Genomic DNA, 27,349 nt, shown 5'->3' with positions numbered 1-27,349 from the left:
ATCTTATGCTTGAAACTATTTTGACTAGTATTTTCATTTATAGTACTCGCCTTTTATGACTTCCCGGTAGTTCCCGGAAAACGGAAAAAATATATTTGTTTTATCAAATTTTCCCTTGGAATTTTATTCCACCTTACACCGTAAGTTGTTTTCCAATTCCTCCCGAAAAGCAATTTCGACTTCCCTTGACTTCGCACGATAGGATCTTTCATCTGCGCCAGTTTTATCCGACTTCCCCGGAATATATATAGTGCCAACTTTCCCTAGCAGGTTCTATCGATTTCCATCGGAAATTAGGTCGACCCGCATTCGACATTAAACAGAAACCACTTTTTTCCAGAATATTTTTGTATCCCCTTCTTTCGACTGTCCCGAAAACCCTCTGGTTTTCGCTAGAAAAAGCTTCTGACATTTTTCAGAAGTTTCTTCCAAACTACCTCAGGAAGTTTCTACAAGCGTCTCCAGAAAGTTTATTCTGTCTTCTCCAGGAAGTTCCTTTATACTTATACCGGAAGTATTTATCGAATTCTCCCAGAATTCTCCTCTGAAAGATTCTCCATGAGCTTATACCGGAGGCTTTTTTGACTTCTATTAGATGGTTTTTCCGAGCATCTCATAGCTTCCCCTGGAAATGGCAACTCCTAGAATTTTCTCCCGATTTCCGAAACCTTTCTGACTTCCTCTAGGTTTGTCGTTCGATGTTTTTTCCGAAAAATTCTTTAAATTTTCCCCTTAAGTTTCTTAATATTTTTTCTTGGAAGTTTCACGACTGTTTTAACGACCTTTCTGAAAACATTCGTCGATTTTTTTCAGAGGAGCTTCTTTTTTCTTTCCTGGAAGTTTTTATCGGCTATCAGATGCTAATTCAAACATTCCCCGGAAAATTCTTCCGATTGTCCTGGAAAGGCCGTTCTGTAGCATCCCTGCCCATCCCTATTATTTGATCCCTTTCCCATCTGACCTTCTCCAAACCCATAAATTATCATTGCATTAAAATAGTCACAAATCCAAGTGTTTTCGCCTCATTTCTCACTAGGTCATAAAATATAAGTACAATGTCTATTCGACCCTTTTCCTATTTACACACTTTCGCGCATCAGCACATGCATTGTCTTCCGCCTTCTTGCATGGGCACAGCAGTGCTTCCGCTGCAAGGCCTCACATATGGTTAACATTAAAATGTTTCGTCAACATCGCTGGTGGTTTGAGTTTGGGTAAAATTGAAATGCAAACTAGTTTATAAGTTAGATGGTAAGCAAGAATACACGACTCAGTTCAAGCAGCACTTCACCGAGTATGCCTCGTGTGTTAATCCGAAAGATGCCAAGAATCAAACCGTAACTGTTCTTAGTCCAAAAGTATAAAACTAATTAAAATAAAGCTTGAGTCATTTCATATCTGGACGCACAGGTTTGTTGACGATACCTTCAGCGTAGTTAAACGGGAAGCCTTTCCACAAATTTTAGATGAGATCAACAGAATTCACAAGGTTATAAACTTTACTCACGAGGTAGAAAAAGACGGGAAACTCGCATTTCGCGATCTTATAGTCATCAGGGAATCGTAATCATCGCTTGAACCACAGAAAACCAACAACCACCAAAAGAGTTATCCCCTAAGGACTGTTAATTACAGAAAGTGGACACCTGTTTATCAATGGTTTAAGGTTAAAACGTAACGAAACATTTCGAATTTTCACTCAGTGTGTAAAAAACATTGTTTTTTTGCAACACACCTCAAAAATAAAAAAAAATTAGGTGGGAAATTTCGAACGATGGGTCGGATTAGCTTATCAACACGCAGATTAATTCGAGTGTACCCCATTAGACATAAATACGTTAGGCATACGGACGTTAGGCATACGGACGTTAGGCATACGGACGTTAGGCATAAAGTCATTAGGCATAAAGTCATTAGGCATAATGGACGTTAGGCATTAAATACCTTGCTGCTGTGCAATTCTAGAAACCTGTTTCGAGCATGGTAAACAATGCTTAAATTAGGCTAAGCGTTGAATAAAAGAATATACAAGTTAAACAAACATAGTTTATTCAATAAGCACAGTTTGGAATCCAGTATTTATCATATAATAAGTGACGTAGCTACATATTTACTTAGATCCAAGGTTAGTAGCGATAGTGGTTAAGTAATCTGGCAATGAAAACCCAGCATAGTTTTTAAACTATACCTTGAAATCAATCGCATCTAGAAATTAAAAAAATCACACATTTGTTGTAATATATTCTTACACACATATTGCAACTGTCAAAGAAGAAAAGGTTTTCCTCAAAGAACAGCTAATGAAATAAAGAATGGTGAATTGTGTGATTTTTCATTCAATAACAAAAAACAGCTAAGGTTGAATAAAATATGATGCCAAAGAACAGCTCATGAAATGAAGAATGGTGAATTCTGTGGTTTTTCATTCAATAACAAAAAAAACATACCTGCTGTTTCCAGGATTTCCTGCCATACTTTTCGATACAACGATTCTGTTTTTGTTGTCATCAGAATGAAAACTAGCGGAACCGTCTGCTGATGTGAGGGAGTGATACTTCCATGAACAGTGACGAGTTGCCGAAACAAACAAGGAACTAACGTCCATTATGCCTAACGTCTTTTATGCCCAACGTCCATTATGCCTAACGTCTTTTATGCCTAACGTCGTGTACCCGATTAATTCTGCACAAAAGGTTTTCCGAAAAGTTGTCGTTTCGTGAATTGGCAAAAAACGTGAAGTGCAGTAAATCTACAGTGTTAAAGATTGTCAAGTTTGGAGAAACGGGTTCTCTTGAAGATTTACCGAAATCTGGGCGCAAAAAGGGGGCATCGGGCCAGAAAAAGGAGCTGGCAACAGTACGCCTGAAATCGCAAAAACCGTGTTTCGTTCATGAAATTGCCAAATTGGACATTAGCGTCGGAACTGTGCAGAATATAAAAAAAAACCGTAACAATATTAGAACCTACAGAATGCAAAAAGCACCCAAAAAGACGGATTCACAGAAAGCTTCTTCGAAAATACGGTCACGGAACAAGTATGACGTTCTTCTTCAAAAGCCGAACCGGTGCATTTTGACGACGAAACGTACGTCAAACTGGATACCAGTACGCATTTCTTCAACGCTGGGCAGAGGATAAATGGGCCTGATAATGTGCAATACATCCATTACCGAAAAATTAAAAAAAAAAGGTTTTGGTGTGGCAAGCCATGGGCTCCTGGGGCTTGAAGAGTTCTATTTCACAACGAGCACAATCAATGGTGAACATTACAGAAAAGAATGCTCAAAAAATGGATTCTACCCATCTGCCGAAAGCATGTGGATCCTTCATTGTGTTGGCCGGATTTGGCATCTGCTCACTATGCTTCTGCTAGAGATGCTCAAGAAGGAAAAAGTCGATTTTGTCGAAAAATTCCAAAATCCCCTGAATAGCCCTGAACTGCGTCCTATCGAAAGATACTGGGCAATAATTAAACGGAATAAATATTTTCCATTGAGAAATAGGTGTCTACTTTCATTAATGAACAATCCTTATATAACCTTTATTTTCAGCAAAAAATGGCCGCCTTCTACCACATGATTCATCGGATGTAGACTCTTCCACTCAGCTGAACATGAAAGGTTAAGGAATTACAGTACATCTTTGAAATAGCGAGACTCTACGGACAAGGAGACCACAATCCAGGCAATCATCGGTAAAAAAAAACGAGAATTCTACAAAAGAGATTATTTACAACCCTCACCGCAGCACCTGAACCCTTGAAACGAGTGTCCGTTTAAATTGGTCAAGATATTACTTGTAAGTTAAGACCACAGATCAAAAAATTTGGATTAGATTAAGTTTTCACTAGTAGACAGAACCTGTTAAAATCATTGTTAGGATCCACTAAATACCCAGTTAATGTGTTAGGTAAAGCAGGTGTATATAAAATAAGCTTTAATCATTGTAACAAAGTATACGTAGGACAAACCAAGAGAACTTTAGCAACTATATTTAAAGAACATATAGCGGAGGTTAATATGGCCAAAAAGCAAGAGGAAAAGGCCTAACATATGATTTAAAATCAAAGGTTGCAGAACACATCTTCACAGAGGACCACCAACTATCGACCGAGGACATCACGATTTAACGAACCGTATTTGCACCATGGAAAGACGCACTCTTAAGAAGCGGTCATATTATTGGAACTTTACATCAAAAACCTTACAATATTACTTCTTGACAATTAGTTTTACATGCCTGTACTCAGAAATATGTGAGCACGCTTGTTTTTCGGCCCAACGCACGCTAAATTCCAACGTCGTCGGTCGTGAGTGGTTTGATAGTTTTTTAATTCATTGATGGACTAATACAAACTTCAACGTTCTAAAGCTATAGCAAATTTTTTAAATAAATGTTTGACACTTTGGATGACATTCTTATTCTGTGTATGCATATTCGAATATGAAATCAGAAGTTTCAAAACTACTGTTTTTGTATTTCGTTTATTGTAGGACTACTGAATTGAAACGTAGCATGTGAAAAAAATCAAACAGTCATATGTAAACAATGACAATGAACGTTGATTTTTAACGCATTAAAACTCATTCAGGTGAACCGACATCAGCATCCCGTAAACAAAATTTACTTTACCTGATTCTACTGTCGTTCTTAATGAGTTTAAATCCACTTATCGTCGACGCCATTGTTCACACTTGGTTTATTGGATGCGGATTGCGGATGTGGTTAAATCTGTAATGCAAATTCCTTTTCCTATAGCCATTAGAAGGAACATTCAGTAGGCAGCTGAAAAATACGTTTCATTATAATTTTAAATGTCAACAAACTTGAACGAGTAAAATTACAATTTTGTTTTATTTTACGTCATGTAAAAATACTCACGGACTCAATTGAATGTCATTGGAGTCGTTTACATGTGTCGGTCTTAGGAGATTTAAAATTACACGAAGTTTTCGAAGTATGTACTACGAAAAAGTCATGTAAATTTCCGTACCCTGAGACCGACACATGCAAGCGGCCCAAATGACATAAGAATAAGTTGAAAGAAACGAGAAAATCAATTCAATCAAGTGTACTTTTCGTCGAGTTGCGTATGTTTCGTGGATGTATGTTTTCTTCTGTAGAATATGTAAAAAAGGAGGGACTTTGGACGTTATATACAAATAACAGATGAATTACTGTCAAAACTATCAAAACTGTTCGTGAGATTATGCTTGCCGAACTGAATTTTGATGATTTCAGGCCATCCCTGTGTTGAAGTGGGATCCAGACGGACGTTTTACGGTTTGCAGACATTTACATCTTTAAGTAGAGCTTTACATTGTTGTTTGTTACAAAATTCATACATCAAGTGGATTAGTGAGTTTCTGGATGGTGTTGTGTTTAGTTTGGTCCAACAAAAATTAAACCTCTGAATATGGGTTGGAGCGTCTTTGTGTAAATTCAAGATTGTTAAAAAGTTAGGAGATATAATTCTGCATACTTGTAGTTTTAGTTTCTTATTGTGCGGATTAATTCCTATATTAACAAAATGTTTTTGCACGTGAATTTCATTTAATAAAAATGGAAGAAGTGTGATTTTTTTTCGATGTTTATATCTTTTTCCAAAATGTTTATAAAAATAAAAACTCAATTACTTTTTTCGGAGCCGTGAACTTCCCCTTAACAGCCCATAAGGCGCAATATCGTTCAGAGTAGTGACCTTCGAATAATTGTTCATCCGTTAGGAGAGAGTCATGGGCAACATTTTGAAATGGTGGATGTGCAGCAAAAATTTCGATGATCAGTCTCTTTGGAAGCATTACACAACTTTGGCTCTATTTCTATCGCATTCGATATTGGTATCGTCTGAGTAGTCCGTTTCGGTCCCTCGAGTGGATCTGGAATTTTGGGCAGATCTCCAAAACTTCCACGACCAACATTACGCTTTGATTGACATGAAAGCTTTCCAAAATCATCTATGGTTCTTATCGGAATGGAGCGTGGCCCTTGCTAATCTTGATTCAAAAATTGAAATCGACAAACTTTCCTAGACGGTTTTGCTCTAAGCTCGAAGTTTTTCCAAGTAGGATTGTTTGAATAAATTGTATGCCAAATCAAATAAACCCTTGTGAAAAATTATGCTTGTTGCCAAATGACAAAAGTTTCATCCAAATCGCATCCATTTCAGTATGATATCGGCTTTCCTACATGCTGAGTGAACCCCCACACAACTTGACTGTCTCGCGCAGAGAGTAGCAGGCGACAGCTGGCAGTGCTGCTAGAAAAAAAGAAAAATGAGCTGTTCGTTTGGTTAGCAATCAGTAATGGCTAAATGACTTTATCTACAAGAATCAGATCGTTTTATGATCTTGAAAGAAAAGATTTGTTGTAAAATTTCCTAGCGACAGATTTTTTTTTTGGAAAAAGTAAGTTTTCACACATAAAATCTTATGTAAAATTGAAGCCGCTGGCGCTAAAATATAGTTACACCGACCGACCTCAAATTTTACACAGTTACTCTAGGATCTAAAAGGCCCCCGGAAATCGCACTGGTACTGAAATTTGAATTTTGTCCCACCCTAATGTGCACACAGTCACCAAGCAGTATTAAAAGCGCAACGGACATGAGGTTCACTCTCTTTTTCATCAGCAACAGCAACGGAGTTGTCCAAAGCATAGTGTGTAGTACTTAAAAGCTAAATTACCAAGTGTTAATTCATACTACGATTATAGAACTAAGAAAGAATCATAAGTTCTCAAACTAAATGTAGAAGCTCAGAAAATCTGGTGCAATTTTGCTCAAGACATATTATGTAAGATTCATGAACTAACAAAAAATTCAAAATTCGTCCAATTTATACGGATTCTCAATAAGTTGCTCCTCCCGTTGTCCACAAATAACTACGCCCATGGATCAAATTTAAATCAAATCAAATTAAAATTAAAATTGCTAAGAAGAAACTCTTTGAATTCGCCCCATTGGCTTATCACCTTTGGCTGGGGCCATTTTCACTACCTTCTCACTACGGTACTGCTCAAGGGCGTAGACAATTTTTCACGTGCCAAACCTGCAATTTTTTTTTTGTTATCTGTGATCTAAAAAATTTTCCATCAGTTTGAACATTTATCTCAGAGCCAGAATGAGTTAAACATTTCCAAGTGCATCGAAGCCGTCAATCTACTAAAATTGGGAATGCTAAAATCCAAGCATCTAAATCTTCAAAACTGTCTGATATCTCAGAATGTTGGATATTTGTGATATTCACAAAACTTTTTTTTATCTCAAAGAGCACCAGTTTTATTTCCTGGAACTAACAATCTTTTAAAAGGATGTAATATTGCAATCTATTTCTATCCAAATTTTGAAAACATGACTCATTCAGCTCAGTGGCTTAGAACGTTGGAAAGTTTTCCTTGAATCTCTATCTAATAAAAGCATCAACATTCAGAAATATTTCAAAGTGGGGTTAGTTTTCCTAATGTCAGCAAAAGTGTCCCTACATTGAAACCATAGGGGAACTGGGTGCAAGCCCGGTCCCTTAAGCATTAAGACTATTTTAAAATAATAAAGTGTCAATTTGGTTACCTTTCCCATGCCGAGCCTATGTCTAGACCGTTTTTAATAGAAATTGTGTGGTAGCAAGGTTTGGCTATGGTTTTGATTACTGTTTATTGCAAAAAAATGACAAAAACTGACTTACTTATAATAGTGCGAGATGAGACCGGTGCCCTTATGGGGTATGACCGGCACTCTATACCAAAGGAGCTTTTTGCATTCTAAAATCTGTTTAAATTATATGTTTGCAAGGCTTAGTGAGTAATGATGGTATTCATGATAATTAAGAAAGCATTTATTTTAAATATTACTCTTTAAACTGGTAACTATTTTGAATTCAAAATTCTTCAGAGATCCTCCATCTCTGGCTCGCTAACCTTACATACGCATGTTGGTTCATATGTGCATAGAACTTGATTCATACTTATTCAACGTAAGTCTACTTTTTGCACAGTAGTCGAATTGATTTGCAGTGTTCAAAACAGTTATTCTCGATGAGCCTTATCCACATTTAAATCATATTAGATGTTGAGAAAAGTGTGAAGTGGTGTCAATGAAATTAATATTTTCATCCCATGTCCCTTTAATAGCCTGGTCCAATTTCAGATTGCTACTAAATTCCTTTAAATGTTGCACAACTGTTGGGAGCCTCATTGTAAAACATTTGGAATTTTTAGACATTTTCCTAAATATTCGTTGGCACACCTCGGGCAAAACAAAGTTCCCTTAACTACCAGTTAGTTACCAAATCAAAACATCCACAGTATGAAGCCTTTAATGCGCTAGCCAAAGCAATGGCTCAACGGACTTTTGCTTCTGTGAGGCACTCGGTCGCCCTTCTTAAGTCTCAAGTACGAGGCTTAATAAGGGTGGGATTATGGATATAGATTCATAAAACAAAAAAATATCAATAATTAGATACCTAAATATGGATTTGCTTTATGCATTTAACTCAGAATACCTCTGGTGCCTTACAAATCGTTTCCAGGTTTCTACGTTGCTGTTCAATTTATGCTGGAGGTGGTGGATGTGTGATATCTTGAGTGGTTATAAATTATGACTACTGTTAAGATAGCAAAAATCAATCGCCAGCATAAAAGAACAGAAAAGATATATATATATATGTAGATGAATGAAAAATGGCACATCCCATGTAACTCTTGTACAAGAACCTTACTTTCGTAAAGTAAACTTTTATCTAGGAAACCTCGTGAACCCAACCTGTGCTACTTTTAGCAAAAGAAGAATGCCATACTCCTCGAGCATGTGTGCGTATTAATAATGCAATAGTCGCTACGCAAAGCTTTGAAATAACAACCAGAGATGTTGGTGCTGTCACATTGAAAACCCCAAGAGGCAATACGTCAACGGTTTCAGTGAAAGGTTTTTACGTTTATTTTAAGTTCTTGTTTCAGACGTTCCCAAGAGCTCGTAGCATTACTGCCAAAAGTGTTAAAGGAGTTCAATTTAACATTTTCGGAAGTTTGTCTATCCTTTAGCGATCCAACATTTTCCCTACTGAACTCAAGCTTTTCTGAAGTTATTAAATATTTTATGAGCTGATTACAGGGATCAAGTTTTTCTCAAGTTATTCAGTACTTTCTGAAGTGATTTTGTACTTTTCCAACGTGATTCCAAACTTTCCTAATGCAATGTAATGTCAGTACAGATAGATCTCGTTTTTGGAAACATAACTACAGTGCAAGATCACTCAAGAATGTCGGCAGGAGAATGCGAAACGCGTCATCACCGGTTAACGAAGACAAGGAGTACTCAGACAGTTGGTTATTCAGCTTCGCGCGGAAAGCTTACCCGGATTCGGTGTCTGTTCAAACCAAAGTTCGTGATCGTCCGTCGGGTAGTAACGAAATACATTCCCCGTTTTCGATGGTGGAATTCTCACTTGTTCTCCTCTCATGTAACAAATCAGCTCCAGGAATGGATAGAATCAAGTTCAACTTGCTCAAAAATCTCCCAGACGTCGCGAAGAGACGCTTGTTGAACTTATTCAATTGCTCGCTAAGGCAGATTGCAGATGATGGCGTTGTTTCCGTCACCGGGCCAAGTGCACCGGACCTGCAAGGACCATTGCAAGATACCTTAGATAATTTGTCTACTTGGGCTATGAAGCTGGGTATCGAATTCTCTCCGGAGAAAACTGAGTTGGTTGTTTTTTCTAGGAAGCATCATCCTGCACAGTTACAGCTTCAACTAGAGGGTAGAACAATCAGTCAAAGTATATCTTTCAAGTATTTAGGTGTCTGATTCTATTCTTAAAGCACGTGGGGAAAACATATTGCGTATGTTAAACTCTTAAATCCTCAGAAAAAAAATGCCAACAAAGAATCAATTTTCTTCGTATAATTACCGGAACGGGGTGCTTCCGAATCGCGCTTGGCTGTATGCACTCGACGTATACGATGAGCCTCTAAGTACTCGCGGGTGTTCTCCCACTGACAGATCGTATCTCTGAACTGTCTTTCCGGTTTCTTATCCGTTGTGAAGTAATGAACCCATTGGTAATAGAAAACTTTGAGAAGCTGCTCGACAGAAATCCTCAAACAAGATTCATAAGTCTCTATTACGAGAACATGACGCTGGAGATTGGCCAGATCACGATCGGTTGATGGTTGTTCCGTTAATTTTTTCAAAAAAGTAGCACCATGTCAGTAACATTAGGAGTTTTTTCACAGATGGGTCAACTATAAACGCTTCCACTAGATTTGAAGTGTTCGACAAATTTCATAGCGCCTCATATCAACTGCAAAAACCCTGTTCCGTATATGTTGCGGAACTAGCAGTCATATTCTACACAGTAGAGCAAACTACCTCATTAACCATCTGACGATTATTTAATTTTTACAGATAGTCTTACCCAAGTAACAATTCAAGCTGAACATTAAGAACAAAAGCTGATTATTGATTGATTTAAGGTGTACAAAGCTGATTAACATCAGGCTGAATATATGGTTGATTAGTAGTGCATGAAGCGAATTGTATCTCCATAATCCAACCTCAATAGGTTAGCTGATCCAAAGCTTGAACAAGCCTTATTTAAGCTTAACACAACTCCACAAATCAGTAACCCGTTACACATATTTTGATAGCTTGATTTGTTAAATGTCGTCAGTCTGTGTCTGTGTCACTCGTTGCATATCTGGCATTTTAGTTCTACTAAATTCACTGCCTGCCCAAATAACAATTTTGGTTTTATGAGGGTTCTGTAGACCATGATTTATACTTGTAGAATGCTGTAGAACCTCTATAAAACTTGCAATGTTACTTGGGTACCTTTCTAATTACAGGCAGTGGCAGCAGTAGAGACAAGGAAAAGGAGATTTTTAAGAATAGCTTAAAGCAGAAGTGGTCTACGAGGACGTCGGAAGTTTTAACATTTGTACTTTTTTTTAAGAAAGAAAAAAAAAATCTGTGTTTTGACTGTTTACCACTTTATATTGCAGTGAATTTTCAGACAGCATTCCTAAAATATTACTCAATTATGGCACTAAAATAGCATCCAATTGACCATCAAAATAAATCGCGTGCTTGTGTCCACATTGTGCTTAGTGCACTTGAAAATGAGAGGAATGTTTAACTGTCACCAGTTGTTGTTTACAATTCTGTATTGCTGTATAATACTCTTGCGGTTGCTGTTATTCAACTTAAATTTGACGTGCTTCAAGTTAATGATCATACCTTTTACCACACATATGCCTAAATGGTCCAGTAGGTATGGTTGACGCCTATGAATCAGCGACTGCCGGTTCGAATCCCGAAATGCAAAGATTATTTTTAGACTTATATTAACAATATAAATATGTTAATCCAATTAATCAGCAACAAGTTAAAGCATGGACCTGCTTTAAATGCATAAGATATGAAACGGTCTTCAATAATTATTTCTGAACTTAAACTAGAAAGCTGATGAAGGGTTGGAAAAGACTGTTATTTAATGCCTTAAAAAGCTTATAATGTATATTACTGTTAAGCTTTTGGCTGATTAAAATAACCAGATTTAGATGTTTAAAAGCTGGACAAAGGTTAACGTGGTCTATGTACAGCAATTATTCAATCTAAGGCTGAATTGAAATCGATTAATCAACACTTGTTAAGCATCAAATTGTTACCTGGGTAGCTCATTGGAGGCTTTTCGTTCAATGAGGTTGATGAAGCACTCCTCGTATTTCCTGACCGAAATCCGAGCCTAATTGAGTACTTTATCTAACTGCTCCTATACCATCACTTTAGTATGGGTCCCATCTCATTGCTCTATTCCGGGTAACGGACTCGTTGGCTAAATTGGGCACTATGAAAGGCGATAAATTTGATCTACAAATCGACTCTGCGGAATTTTCTCAATTACCCGTCAGCAAGTCCTCACCAACTGGCAACAAAAATGGAATGAGAGTGATCTGGGAAGATGGTTACATTCTATTCTCCCACAGGTGTCGAACAAGCCGTGGTTCAAAGGGTTGGACATGATCCTTGACTTTATATGTGTCATGTCGAGGCTCATGTCCAATCACTGCTCGTTAGACTCGCATTTCCTTCGAATCGGGCTCGCAGGCAGCTTTGACCATGCACCCTCCATTGTGTTGCTAGATCCGAGTTATTCGCATCCCTCAGGGCCCGAGGGAAACAACCTTTGCGGCTCATTAGAAACATCTTGGCGAACCGAGATCTCGACTATTGCAATTTAATTTATGTGTTTTTAAAACGGATAGATCTGAGGATCTAGTAGTTAGTGTCATCTTGTGTTCTCCCAAGTTTTTTGTTTTTTCATCAGTTTGTCGCTTAGTTCGAGATCAAGAGCACATCGCTCTCCAAACCTTGTGTTCTCAATCCCTAGCTTGCCATCCATTTGTTACAATTTGTTACCCCTAACCTCGAGTTAGCCGCGAGTAATCGGTCCCCCTTTACTAATGTTAGTTTTAAGTAATTCTGTAATTTAAACAATGAATATCAGCTCCGCAAAGCTACGACAAATGAGCCTGGAAAAATAAACGCACTATAAAAAAACTACAGTGCACTCACTACAACTCGATAACAAAAGGACCATCGATTTATAGAAAAAAAAAATCCATACAAATTATCTATCGCAGTAGCCATGACCAGGGATGGAAAATCCTTTACATTCATTTCGTTCATTCATTTAAATTCATTTGCCTCTAACTTTTTTCATCAACAGAATTCCGTAAAACAGTGTTTGAAGATGTTGTAGGCTTTAATATTAGCTACATTTTTTAAAACAACTCAAATCTGTATATCTTATGCATTATGAATCAGAGCGATAAGAACTCACCATTGCTTTTCAGTGAATGTAAATTGCATTCACTGAAAAACAATAACATATTCTGCCAGCTCTATTGCATCATGCATAAGAGATTAAGATTTAAATTATTAACAAAAGTTGTAGTTAATATCAAAAGCTAAAAAAGTTTCATACATCATTCAACGGTATTCTGTTGATGAAAAAAGTTAGAGACAAATTAATGTAAATGAATGCACGAAATGAATGTAAATGATTTTCCATCCCTGGCCATGACATTAATTTTTACTTTGCTTATATAACTCGATATCGTGTTGACTGTACTTCATGTAAGTTGCCAAAACCGAGACCTTTTTCGATGTGTCACAATTGAGTGCTAATATGGCCTAGCGATAAGCATCAATACTCCCTTAAGTGAATCCTGTTGAAAAATTATTGAAACATTCGTGGAAGTGAGGAGGATTTCTCGGTTTCAAACAAAGCGAGAATCACGTCAACACAGTCCTATCCATTCTCTTATTGACCTAAATTTGGACGCGGCCGGCGCTGTTATTTTCTATGGTGAATTATGCGATCACATGTTTTTACACATTGTAGATGCTAGTCCTGCACCTCCTGAGACCTCCCTTAGCTCAGTCGGTAATGGCACAGCTACAAAGCAAGACCATGCTGGAGGTGGCTGGGTTCGATTCCCGGTCTGGTCTAAGAATTTTTCGGATTGGAAAATTTCTCGACTTCCCTGAGCATAGAGTATGATTTTTCTTGCCACACAATTATACTAACGCAAAAATGGTACAGGCATCGAAAGCTCTCAATTAATAACAGTGGAAGTGCATCTAGAACACTAAGTTGAGAGCACGCAATAAGCTAATATGCCATACGCAATAAGCTTGAAATACGAGGAGGAAGAAGAAGAAGATGCTAGTCCCATGCATCGTTTCTTCCTTGTCTGTGCAATACAGGTGATCTGGTAATAACGGAGCAGCAACCACAAGTGGTTAATCATTCTCATGCTAAATTGTATCTGTACTATGTGAAGTGATTCAGTACTTTCTGAAGCTTTTCTCCAGTAGTTCAGTTCTTTTAAAACTGATTTCGAGATTTTCTAAAGTGTTTCAGTGCTTTCAGAAGCGATTTCGAACTTTTTTTTAAATGATTCTGTGCTTACAAATGTGATTAAAAAAAATTCTGAAGCGATTAAATATTTTCTGCAGGGATTCCAAACTTTTCTGAAGAGATTCAGTTATTTCAAAGTGATTCAGTTCTTGAGGAAGTGATTGCAAACTTGCGAGAATTGATTCACTAATTTCCGAAGTTTCGTGAAGTGATACAGTCCTTTCCGAAATTATTCAGTTCTTAGGGAAGCGATTACAAACTTTCTGGAAGGATTAAGTATTTTCCAAAGAGGTTCAGGAATTTTCTTAAGTCATTCAAAACTATCCGAATAATTTCTGAGCTTCTCTACATTCAGAAAAAAACCAGACATTCAGACCAAAAGTGGTTCTGTTCTTTCCGAAGTGGTTCAGTTCTTTCGGAAGTGATTACAAACATTCCTTAAGTGATTCTTATTTTTCTGAAGTGATTCAGTACTTTCTTAAATGATTCAGTACTTTCCGAAGTGGTTATGCCTTTTTTGAAGTAATGAGTACTTCCAAAGTCCAGAAAGCCAAATTTTTTGATGGGCAAATTTCACACGCTAAATTGTACCATTTAGTGCGTCAGAGTACCCTTTCGAATTGGAAAACCATTCAATTATTTCTAATGTTTCTTCGAAAGCGTGGTTTAAAGGCTTGGACTTAAGTCGTGACTTCATTCGCGTGATGAGTAGAGTTATGTCTAACCACTACTCACTAGATGCACATCTCAATAGAATAAACCTTGCGGACAACAAAATCTGTCAGCGTGGAAACGGTAACGATGACATCGATCACTCAGTTTGGCAATGTACGGATAATGACACCGCCAGAGAGCGACTTTTGAATACCCTCGAGGCCCAAGGAAGACAACCCTATATCCCCATCAGAGACGAGTTGGGAATGTGTTTCTTCAAATGTCGAGCATATGAATTTAATGTCTTTGTCTCTATTTAATAGTTTTTGTTTGTCCTGTCCCCCTGTCTCGATGAGTCTCATCGTCGCCCACTGGTCACCATAGCCGGTTGAACTCCAGACGAAACTAGAATCGCACTACCGTTCATACTGCCGACAACGCTCTGGAGACAACGAAATCTTACCCCCAAGCTGCTTTCCTGATCCTACCCTTCGACAATCTACCTCTTTAACCTCAGGTTAGCCGCGAGTATTCGGCCCAACTCCTACTAGACCTACAGTTAAGTGAATTTTGCTACAAACAAAGAACAATGAACTATTGGCTCCGTAGAGCAAACGCGATTGAGCCTTCAAAAAAAACGAACTAGTTTAAAAAAAAGCACTTCTGAAGTGATTCCAAACCTTTTTGAAGTGATTCAGTGCATTCCTAACTGATTCAATTATTTTCAATATTATCCGAAGAGATTCCTAGCTTTTCCGAAGTGATTCAATACTTTCTGAAGTGATTCCAAACTTTCCTTGAGTGATTCAGCTGTTTCAAACGTGTTGGAATAATTCAGTAATTTCCGGAGTAATTCCAAACTTTTCTGAAATTTTTAAGTAATTTTTAAAGTGATTCCGTTTTTTTAAGTGATTCAGTGTTTTCTGACATGATTCAGTACTTTCCGAAGTGATCATGAACTTTTCCAATGTGATTCCAAAAATTCCTGAAAATTTTCAGTTTTTTTTTAAAGTGATTCCGTTCATGCGGAAATTACTACAAACTTTCTGGGATGATGCAGTACTTTTAAATGTGAATCTAAAATTATCTGAAGTGATTCAATATTATCCGAAGAGATTCCTAGCTTTTCCGAAGTGATTCAATACTTTTTGAAGTGATTCCAAACTTTCCTAGAGTGATTCAGCTGTTTCAAACATTTTGGAATAATACAGTTATTTCCGGAGTAATTCCAAACTTTTCTGAAATTTTTCAGTAATTTTTAAAGTGATTTCGTTTTTTAAGTGATTCAGTATTTTCTGACATGATTCAGTACTTTCCGAAGTGATCATGAACTTTTCTAATGTGATTCCAAAAATTCCTGAAAATTTTTAGTATTTTTTTAAGTGATTCGTTTCATGCGGAAATAAGTACAAACTTTCTGGGATGATGCAGTACTTTCCAATGTTAATCCAAAACTATCTGAAGTGATTCAATATTATCCGAAGAGATTCCTTGCTTTTCTGAAGTGATTCAATACTTTCTGAAGTGATTTCAAACTTTCCTACAGTGATTCAGCTCTTTCCAAACATTCTGGAATAATTCAGTTATTTCCGGAGTTATTCCAAACTTTTCTGAAATGATTTAGTAGTTTTTAAAGTGATTCCGAATTTTTTGAAGTGATTCAGTACTTTCTGACATAACTCAGTACTTTCCGAAGTGATCATGAACTTTTCCAATGTGATTCCAAACATTTCTGAAGATATTCAGTATTTTTCAAAGTGATTCCGTTCATGTGGAAATGATTACAAATTTTCTGGGTTGATTCAGTACTTTCCAATGAGAATCCTAAATTATCTGAAGTTATTCAATATTATCAGAAGAGATTTCTAGCTTTTCTGAAGTGATTCAGGACTTTCTGAAGCGATTTCAAACTTTCTTAGAGTGATTCTGCACTTTTCAAATATTTTAGAACAATTCAGTTATTTTCAAACTTTTCTGAAATGATTTAGTACTTTTTGAAATAATACCGAATATTTCTGAAGTGATTCAGTGCATTCCTAAGTGATTCAATTATTTCCGAAGTGAACTTTCCGTAGTGATTTCGAATTTTTCTGACGTGTTTACAATCTTTTCTGATGTGAAGTGAATCTTAACATTTTTAAAGTGATTCAGTATTTTCTGAAGTGATTCCAAGCTGTTCTGAATCGATTAAGAAGTGACTTCGAACATTAAAGTGATACAATAAATTTCGAAGGAAAGCATATTTGACAATTTTTGACTAGCAATCATACAATTTGTATTGTTCAGATGACACATTGTTCTAAGAAACAAAATAAGAACAGGAGATTTTTATCGATGGGCCCAATGTTTAGATCTGTAGGCCAAGAGTCATTCCCCCTATGTATTTCAAATTTCCTACTTCAATTTTATTTTTCAATTCTGGATCTTAAATACTTGTTTTCAAGATTCTTATGCATAGTAATATGATGAAAGACCTGAAATGCTATTTTGTTGCTGAATCAGGGACGCTTTCGTTTCTTTTTGCCCTCTCTGACTCACTTAAGATAACACAGAGGCTGCACAGATTGAATTCTTAACACTAGTCAACGGACAACAGAAACACCCAGTGGACCAGTTGAGTCCACCGTTTACGAAAAATTGCACCATCTGGAACCGGGAATCGAGTCCATCTTTTATGGCACACACACAATATGCCTGAACTATGGGTGACTGTTACTTGAGCAATTGTTGTTTTTGTTTCTATGCACTTTAACGTCTTTAAACCTATTTCACAAAAGTTACGAAAATCTGTCAGTGAGCTTAGTTATCATTCAAAGCCATGAATGATTTACCTTCCATGTACAAGATGATTGGCTACTAAAAGCAATCAAAAAAACTTATTTCGGATATCAATGCTATATTCAGTGATAACATTTCAAACTGGCGTAATTGCTTTCGTAAACAATGGCTTTAACCGTTAATTTCTCGCTAATAAACATTCAGACCTCCAAATAAATTAACAATGTTAGCTGGTAGAGAAAACATTCTTCTACCTGTAGGTGTCTTGAGTTATTATTCACGAGAAATCAACGGCCAAAGTCATTGTTTATAAAAGCAGTTACGTTTCTTTAAAGTGTTGACACTGTATTGTAGGTTGGCATAAAACTTTATTAGAAATCAAAAACCCTCTTAAAATTTCTTCAGCATCGAATGTTTCATTGAATGCGGTATTTTCAAATAGATGAATGAAGGTAATATGACTCTCTTAAAACCGTATAAATTTAAACAGTTATAAAGGTCCAGCTGGAAAATATCAGTTAAGAAGACTTTCTCTTTTATAGGCTTTGATATCCCAAGTAACTTCCCACTAATTCAACATTATGCCATGTAAGGCTGATATACGGTCAATACAGATCTCCCGAGCTTTAAATTAGCCATTCATGAGACTAATATTACCAAAAAAAAACTTAATGAGCAAAGGTTTCCAACAAAACTTAGAATGATTGTTTATAATAATAAACACAGTCTGTTTGACCTTATGTCACACAGTTGCCGTTTTGATCAATGTATAAACTCATAACTATAGACGTAAAATTAACAAATTTTAATATAAAAACAAACTAACAGTTCTTGGAAATCGTTGATTTAATCAAAAGCTTGTCAGCATGAGCTACATTTCACTTCACTTTCCACACAGCCACATGGATCAAGTTTCCACATTTCTTACCCAATCAATAAACTTTACAGTTGATCCAGCCCATTTCTTCAAAGAACAAACCCATACTCTACGAATCACCCCCGGTGAAACACGTCGAATCATCGTTTGTGAATCATAAATCACGGTACTTTTGCAGAAAGCATCTTCGCAGAAATGATGGCCAACCTTTTCTCGGTCCTTCCATGGAACGATAAAATCCTCCGGCTACGTTTTCATTGCAATTGATCCATTGAACTACCCTACCTTAAAGTCGTCTGAAATTTACATTTTCAAACTGCCGACCTCCTGCTGCCCTTCCTTCGTCCACCGTAGGAAGATGAAACTACATCCAACCACCCCATAAGCATCCATTAGCAACCATCTACCCACACTGCTGGAACCAATTGGCAAACACGCTTTTTTCGCTCGTGATTTCCAGTACCAGATACAACAAGCAGATTCAATCGAATGAGGCTGCGGACGCCTGCACACATCTCATGAATAATTAACATAAAAACATCATAAACCTCACGCACCAAAACAGGACGCTGCAGCTGTCAGCTGATCCCACTGCAATATCTTCCTAAATTCACACGAAATTTCCGTCTTATCTACGATTTCACCGCTTGGCCAAGTTTACACCAAGTTTCTTTCACACGTCACGGCTTTGGAATTTTCCACAACAACTCCCGTTCTTCCTTCACCCATCGAATGCAACATAGGGGATGATGCTCTTTTTCTGTTTCCTTCACTGCTAGAAAATAAATCGCACAAGTTCACCCACTGAACCAACAACAGCAGGATCGCTTCACGGACAGCTATTTAGCACTCGATCGAATCACACCCGTCTCGAAACGACTTCCCGTCATTTGTTTTTCGCTTTCCGATCAAGGAAAACGCTCAAAATTCAGCCTGTCACAAGAATCCACCCGATGGATCAACTTTTATTCTGGGTTCAGGAAAACTTCAAAACACAACCGCACGAATCCGGACCCGATCGCGACAAATTTTCATCATCCTTTCGGCTAAAGGACACGGTTGCAACTAACTCGCTCAATCGGCCCGAACGAAGATTTTATAAAACCAACACTTATGAAATCCAGCAGTCCTCAGCAGCAGCAGCAAGCAGTGGAGGCGCCTTCGTGGGAAAATCCGCTCACCCACCGCCGTCGGGAGAAAGAGCGAGGATGCACCCATCTGGGAGCGAAGTGGAAAATCGAGTGAGTTCGAAACGATTCGAACATGGGTGAGAAGGGTGAACGGGTGAGTTCGGTGTGGGTGGTGAGTCTGCGCCGTGCCTGCCGGCAGGATGCCACGTGGTGAGTTTTTCGCACACTGTTGGTGATAATTGTGCAATTTTCTTATCACCGTCTCATTGTTTGGCGGCGGAGTGGGTACGATGCTCTCCAGGTCAGGATACAGCTCACGGCGAACGGTGACTGACGATGAGAGACGGTTTGGAAAAATGCTCTGTTTTGGAGGAAAATACGAGTGGGCGAGAAAGTGCAATTTTTTGGAGTTTTGAAAAGCAAGGACGAATGCGCTGGACTAGGAGAGAACGAGAGTATTAAAGTGATCACGAAGGTTTTGGGTTTATTTTGGGAGTGAATCTTTTTGCTCCGAGGAGGTGAGAACGGCGACAGCTGAGAATATTTAGATTGTGGTTTTTCCATTTTGGTGCTAGGTGATGCTGGTGTCGCTATTTAGATGACAGCCAACCGGATGGAACGGTTCGTTTGAAAGTGGGAGTATCTTGGTGTGGACGTTTAAATTAAACTTGGGTAGTTTCAGATCCAGTCGGCTGAAAATTAGTCAGGTGGTTGAGAAAACATTGCAGGATGGCCCCCGTCGGTCGTCAGCAACGACGCCGCAGTTGCTCGGCAGACAGAATTTGATGACAACCGAGAAAATCAGTTAAACCCACGTTTGTAGACAAAGAGCTGTAGAAAGTTTCCTCCACTTCGTTGTCACGATATGTAACACTTAAATAAGATGTGTACCACTTAAAATGTAGTGGCAGTATGCCAAATCTTGTCAACGCTTCACAGGTTCATTTTGTGTCTTAATAAACAGTAGAATGCGTTTTTCCATTAAGCTCATCGATTTCTGTGCGGCGAAGATTAAACAGCGTCTGGTTGAAAAGCTCCTTGATAAACATAACCAACCAACCATCAGCAGAGTGCATTTGTCGGCGAAAACTAACATAAAGTTTCGGGCAGTAATGGTATGGTAAATTTGCAACTAGTTACCCACTAGGAATTTCGCTTGCGCCCTTGTAGGAAGTAAAGTATGATAATTAAATTCCATAACATCATCATCCAAATATCACAACATAATTTTAATGGATGAAAATAACCTGTCTCGGTTGAATTGAAAGCTAAATAGCTGTAAGTGTGTAAGTTTTTTTTTATTAATTACTTTATTTGTACAGGCTCAATCGAAGAAACTTTACAGAGCCGAGTTATCATTTCTGTTATACATTATTGATTTCTTATATTTAAAGTTAAAGGAGCTGGACCGCGGTTGTCTCGAGGTTAGTGGGGATTTACATTTTTTTTTGATGGGAAAAGGGAGAGGGAGGTTTGAAATGTGGTTTACGATACAAATATTTAATTAATCCTAAAACATGAACTTATTTCTATTCATCTTGAAAACAAACATAAAAAAAACCCAGACGTACAAAATACAAACTAAACACAAGGTTAATAAAACTTACAATCTAATGTTAATATTCTTTAAGTAAACATATATGAGTTTCATAAACTCCAGATCGCGTCTAGCCAAAATATCCCGAACTGGAACATTAGGTTGTCTACCTCGAGCCCGAAGGGAATCGTACAGTTCAGATCTGACTCCGCGATGCTCAGCACAAGACCAAATAATGTGATCTGCGTCCTGGTAACCTTGTCCACATTCACAGAGATTGCTGTCCTTCAGCCCAACACGGAACAAGTGAGCGTTTAACGAATAGTGATTGGACATGAGGCGAGACATCATACGAATGAAGTCTCGACCCACATCCAACCCCTTGAACCAAGAACTCTTCGACACCTTAGGGATGATCGAATATAGCCATCGTCCCAAACTCCCTTCACTCCACTTATTCTGCCAGCTGACGAGTGACTGTTGACGATAAATGAAGAAAAATTCATCGTAGGCGATTTGTCGATCGTAAATATCGCCTTCCATAGCGCCCACCTTAGCAAGTGAGTCAGCCATCTCATTGCCCGGAATCGAGCAATGAGATGGGACCCATGCAAAGGTGATGACAAAAGATCTTAAAGATGAAGCACTTAAATGCTCTCGTATTTTCATGAGAAAATACGAGGAGTGCTTTACCGGCCTCATGGAGCGAATAGCCTCGACAGAACTGAGACTATCCGTAAAAATAATATAGTGATCTGGTGGAGGTGAGGCGATCGTTTCTAGCGTATAGTATATAGCCGCCAGCTCAGCAATATATACGGAACAGGGAGCTTGAAGCATTCGAGAGGCGCTATAAAATTCGTTAAAAATACCAAAACCAGCGGACGACTCTATTAGTGATCCATCTGTGAAGAACGATCTTGCGGAATCAACTTGGCCAAACTTTGCAGCGTAAATTGACGGAACAGTCATGGAACGATGATGTTCTGGGATCCCACGAATCTCCCGCGTCATAGATAAATCAAAACTAACTGAATTGCCGAAGTCGGAGAAGCATACACGATGAGGATTATGCTGTGAAGGGCTGACATCCTGTGTTATGTACACGTAGTACAATGACATAAAACGAGTTTGAGGGTTCAGCTCAAGAAGCTTTTCAAAGTTTTCGATTACCAGTGGGTTCATAACTTCGCAACGGGTGAGGAGCCTGAAGGACATTAAGTGTGTAAGTGATCAGGTGTTACAGGTGCAAAATGTAAACACACAGTTGCGAGTGACCCAAGCTAAGCCATTTCGGGTTTTGTTGGCTGATTTAAAATTGGTCATCAGATGAAAAAACTAATCCTTGTTTCGGGTGGGTGGCCCAAGCAACAAGCGCTCAAAGATCGATAAACTATCCTATCAACATTGGTTAATCTCGTGTTTCGAAGCAATGGCACATTTCGCCTAGAATTTTGAGGAGGAATGCGATTTCTTGTAAGTGTGTGTTCACTTGGAATTGCTGAATCAGATGTTCAATGAATGCATTTTAGGCGTGGAATAAGGGGATAAACCTCTCACGTCAAAGTAACGAGTTCAAATCTCACCACCCGATAAGTCACAAATGGCCCAAGAATGTTAAAGTGACTATAATAGAAAAAAAAACGCGTAATAAGATTTCTCCATAATCACAGTGAAAATTCATGTTTACATTGTCCCTGCTTTGGTAATTCATTATTTTAAACAGGTTTTCTATGTCTGCATGTCAGAATAACAATAGATATCTTAGCACTAAAAACTAACACTAAATCTTATCTGAATATATGATTGTTACAATTATAACGATTTTTGACTGAAATTATTTGTTAATGTTGGACATTTGTTCTAAAGTCTCAACATGCGAGATTTTATGCACCTCGGTAGTACTGTACGATGGAGGTAACTACCAAATCATCTTCAGAACTTTGTTCTGAACCCTTTGAAGTGCTTTTTTCCTGGCAGTGCAACAACTAAACTATATTGGCACATAATGGCCGGTCTAAAAATTTGTTTAAATATTAGAAACTTATTCTTCACGCAAAGTTTGGACTTACTGTTTATAAGAGGATACAAACATTTTACATTTTGCTTGAATGTTCTCAATGTGATCTTCAAAAATTAATTTTTGATCAGGTTCAAATACAAGATATTTCACTTAAATTAGAACTCCGTTCATAGTGACTATGTGACTACTACCAAGTTTCAAAAAGGAAGCTCTAGGCTTAGGTGGGAATATTATAAGTTGAGTTTTGTAAACTTTGGAAGAAATCTTCAATACGAAGGTTGTTGAGAAGTGGTAGCTGAGATAGATTGGTATGCCAAAGTTACCTTGTTTTGGACGAGTATCGTTTCTTTACCGAACTAATCTACAAAAGCGCATTAGAAGCTCAGAAACGACGAGTTCCATGTACACCCTTCAAAAGAAGACCCGCCACCCCTGGATGGGATGACGAATACACAAAGTTGCATTTTGAGAAATCCGATGTCTTTAAAGATTATCGTAGAAATGAGAGATCTGGAATCAAAGAAACGAAATTACTGGCGTACTTTTATCGAGGGACTTTCTAGAAAAACCTCGATGACTATGGTTTGGAAAAAGACTCGCTATATACGATACCGCTCATCTTCCAATGAGAGTGAATAATACTCCTCCCAATGGATATTCGACTTCGCTAAAAAAGTTTGTCAAGACTCTGTACCAGCACAACCAACTTTACGGGATACAGCCCGAAGTAACGGTTCTCTGGATGAACCATTCACAATGCTGGAATTTTCAAAGGCACTTCTTTCATCGAATAACTCTGCTCCGGGAAGCGATATGATCAAATTTGACCTTCTTAAAAACCTCCCCGATATCGCTAAAAGACGATTACTTAACCTATATAATTCATTTATGGAATTTAATTTAGTTCCACCAGCATGGAGACAGGTTAAAGTAATAGCTTTTCAAAAGCCTAGGAGCAAGCGTCTGTTCACAATTTTTATCGTCCAATCTCTACGGTATCATGCCTGAGGAAATTATTAGAAAAAATGAACCTATCAACTATCAAGGGTTGAATCAAACAATCTACTTTCAAATACGCAATTTGGTTTCTGAAAGAGTAAAGAAACAAACGATTTTCTTGCGATGCTTTCATTTGATATTCAAGTGGCCTTTTCGCACAAAGAGCAATTGTCTGCAGTTTTTTTTGGGTGTTAAGGGCGCATTTGATTCAGTTTCCATAGACATACTGTCGGACAATTTGCACAGTTGTGGATTACCCGGTATTTTAAATAATTTCTTGTATAATTTGCTTCAATCTAGGTCAACTGACAACTTCAAGCATTAGCTACATGGGCTTACTCCAAATTAACCCTTAAGGCCCTTACTTTATAATTTCTATGTCAAAGATATTGATAACTGCTTAGATAATCGATACACGTTTAGACAGCTTGCAGACGATGCCGAGGTTTTAATGACAGGTCTACGTGCGGAAAATTTGCAAAGACCATTGCAAAATTCCTTAGATAATCTGTCCTTCTGGGCCTGAATTGGTAGTCTTTAAATCTTTTGGGTAGATACATTACCCAATCTTTAACCTTTAAATACCTTGGAGTCTGGTTTGATTTAAAATGCACTTGGGGTACCCATACTAAGAATTTGAAGCAAAAGTGTCAAGAAAGGATCAACTTTCTACGATCAATTTCCGGGACATGGTGGGGTGCTCACCCGGAAGACCTAATTAAACTGTATTAAACGACTATTCTTTCAGTTCTTGAGTATGGCTCTTTTTGCTTCCTTTCAGCAAGAAACAGCCACCTAATTAAATTGGAACGCATTCAATATCGTCGTTAACGTTTTGCCCGTGGCTGCATGCATTCAACACCCAATACCTACACACTTTGAAACATTTATGTAAATTTAGGTGCTCTGAGACTGACATATACGAGCGTCAATTTTGACATAAAATAGAGTCATAATAAACACGAAATTCAGCTCAATCAAACGTACTTTCGAACTGTTCAGTCTTGGAGCACTTAATTTTACATGTCATTGTGGTAGATAGAGTTGGTATGGAATAATAATAATAAAATAAATAAGTAAAAAAACTTGAGAGGTGATTCAAGTAATGAAACACTCAATTTGAGTTAAACTAAATTAGCGTGAAAGAAGTGAGATGTGATCAAAATCTCATGCTAAACTCTGGGAAATTCTGGCACAGCAAGCAGTGCTGGGTAAACGAGGGGTGAATCGATTAGCTTGGGCCGAAGAGAGTACCAGAGCTGAGCCAAAAAGTTGAGCACGTTATTTCGGGACCTTCTAGTCTTAGAGTTACAACATTCTTGTGACTAATGTTGAAAGCAACGCACAAGCGGTAGCAGCAGCAGCAGGAATAGCAGCATAGCAGCAGGAACACCAGTAGCAGTGAAAGCGGATCAGCCGAGATTCGTGTAGCCGTGATCGAGGCTGGAAACCTCGGTCCGGTCACGAAAGTCATGTTTGTTTACGTCTCATCCTTTATGTCAAATATGGATTCCGTTACACGTTATATTAGGTATTTCTAAGTGTGTAGAGGTTTTAGCGGGATTAAAAGGCCTGCGGAACCGTTGTTGGAAGCTCTTATTAACAATGATGATCAAATGTAGTGTAAGTAACAATCTTCCCAAGTAACATTGCAAGTTTAATCGAGGTTTTAAAGCATGCTACAAGTCTAAATCATGGTGTCCAGAACCCTCATAAAAGCAAAATTGTTACTTGGGTTGTGATTGAAAACTTCGAAGAAATGCTCGAATTAAGCATCCAGTCCAGATTCGTACGAATCTATCTTAATTATATGTCATCGGATATTAGCCTTCCGTGCTATAACCCTCCTCGTGTATGCTTACTAACTATAATTTACCTTGGCTATGATCTCTTCATAAAACAGGCTATTTAAGGAGTTCCAGATCAACTTCGACCTACCTCAATTCCCCGTATTTTTGCTGAAAAGTAGCAACAAGTCAATTGCAATAGAAGATTTTTCATTGATGGATCCACTGGTTTCGGCGTCTTCAATGAATACTCAACCGCCTTTCGGAAACTCCAGGAACCTTGTTCCGTTTATGTTGCTGAACTGGCAGCAATCAACTTCGCATTGGAGATGATTTCCGACATACCCATAGACCATTACTGCATCTTCTCGGATAGTCTCAGTTCGATTGAGGCTATTCGGTCGATGAAACCAGGTAGGCAGTCATCTTATTTCCTTTCAGTGGAAAGGGAGCAGATGTGTTTACTGGTCGAAAGATCATATATGATTACCTTTGTATGGGTCCCCTCACATTGCTCAATCCCAGGCAATGAGAAGACAGACTCTCTCGAAAGGTGGGCGAGATTTATGATAGAAGAATTTCACATGATGAATTTTTCTCCTTAGTACGTCAGAGTTCTCTTCTAAGTTGGCAAAACGATTGGACAAGTAATTCGCTTGGGTGATGGTTACATTCCATTACTCCAAGTGTTTCTTCGAGAGCGTGGTTCAAAGGTCTGGATGTAAGTCGGGGCTTCATTCGTGTGATGTCAAGACTTATGTCCAACCACTACTCGCTAGACGCACATCTCTACAGAATAAACTTCGTTGACAGTAATATATGTGTAGAACCGGTTATGATGACATCGATCACGCAGTTTGGTATTGCCCGGGTAATGACTCCTCCAGAGCTGTATTGGGAACCTGTAATCTTCCCTACATGCAAGCGATCTACGAATTCCTTTGTTTGTCTGATGTTAGAGTTTGATGTGACCATCCCCTCCTTTCCAAACAATTTCCAGCCATTTTGTCTCAGTCTTATTATCCTCCTGTTTCTGTGCTACTTGCCCCTGCCCAGCCAGGATTTGGTCAACCGTCTGAGAGTAGTATCTGAAGGAGGCTTCAGAAACCAGTTTCCTACCTAGCTCCTTAGCTACGAGTAATTGCTACCCAATACTAACCTAGAACTACTGCTGTTTAAAATGTAAATTCAAACATAAGTGATTTTTGGCTCCGCAAAGTGTCACACACGACTGAACCTAGTAAATAAACGAACTAGTTAAAAAAAACGTTCCCTTGTTGGCATCGGAAGCTCCTGGTTCCAGTTCCAAATATCGTCATCGTCGTCCTTGAGTGTCCGGAGAAGTTGCATGAAGAGCTTGACTGCTATTACGACCGGACCCAGTAGACAAAGTGGTTAGAAGAGGCAAGCAATTTGCGATAGAGCTATGGTGAGAGCAGCATTGGCGTAGCTAATGAGAGTGCCAGGGAAGCCTACCCCCTCCAGAATTATCTAGGCCCCCTTCAGAATTATCTAGGCCCCCTCCAGATAAATTGTCTAGCTACGCCAATGAGAATTAGACGAGTCTACCGGAAGCTCGATGAGGTATTCCAGCTGATCCGAAGCGGGTTCCCAATGAAGACCCAAAGACTTGATGCATTGG

The 27,349-nt window shown here is 38.3% G+C and overlaps 1 long non-coding RNA gene across 1 annotated transcript in view; it reads right to left on the bottom strand.

Annotated features, from left to right (window-relative positions):
• LOC135713811 (uncharacterized) overlaps positions 1-19,277 on the bottom strand; it is a 143,232-nt gene extending 123,955 nt beyond the window's left edge. The window contains exon 1 of the long non-coding RNA XR_010518769.1: positions 18,789-19,277. This is a non-coding gene — a long non-coding RNA (uncharacterized LOC135713811). The remainder of the gene's footprint in view (positions 1-18,788) is intronic.
• Positions 19,278-27,349: the final 8,072 nt, after the last annotated feature.

This window comes from Ochlerotatus camptorhynchus, unplaced genomic scaffold, assembly GCF_037179485.1.
Source record: "Ochlerotatus camptorhynchus isolate MF236.1 unplaced genomic scaffold, CSIRO-AGI_Acam_v1.1 ptg000580l, whole genome shotgun sequence".
Taxonomy (NCBI): domain Eukaryota; kingdom Metazoa; phylum Arthropoda; class Insecta; order Diptera; family Culicidae; genus Ochlerotatus; species Ochlerotatus camptorhynchus.
This window is presented reverse-complemented; position numbering and strand designations above follow the sequence as displayed.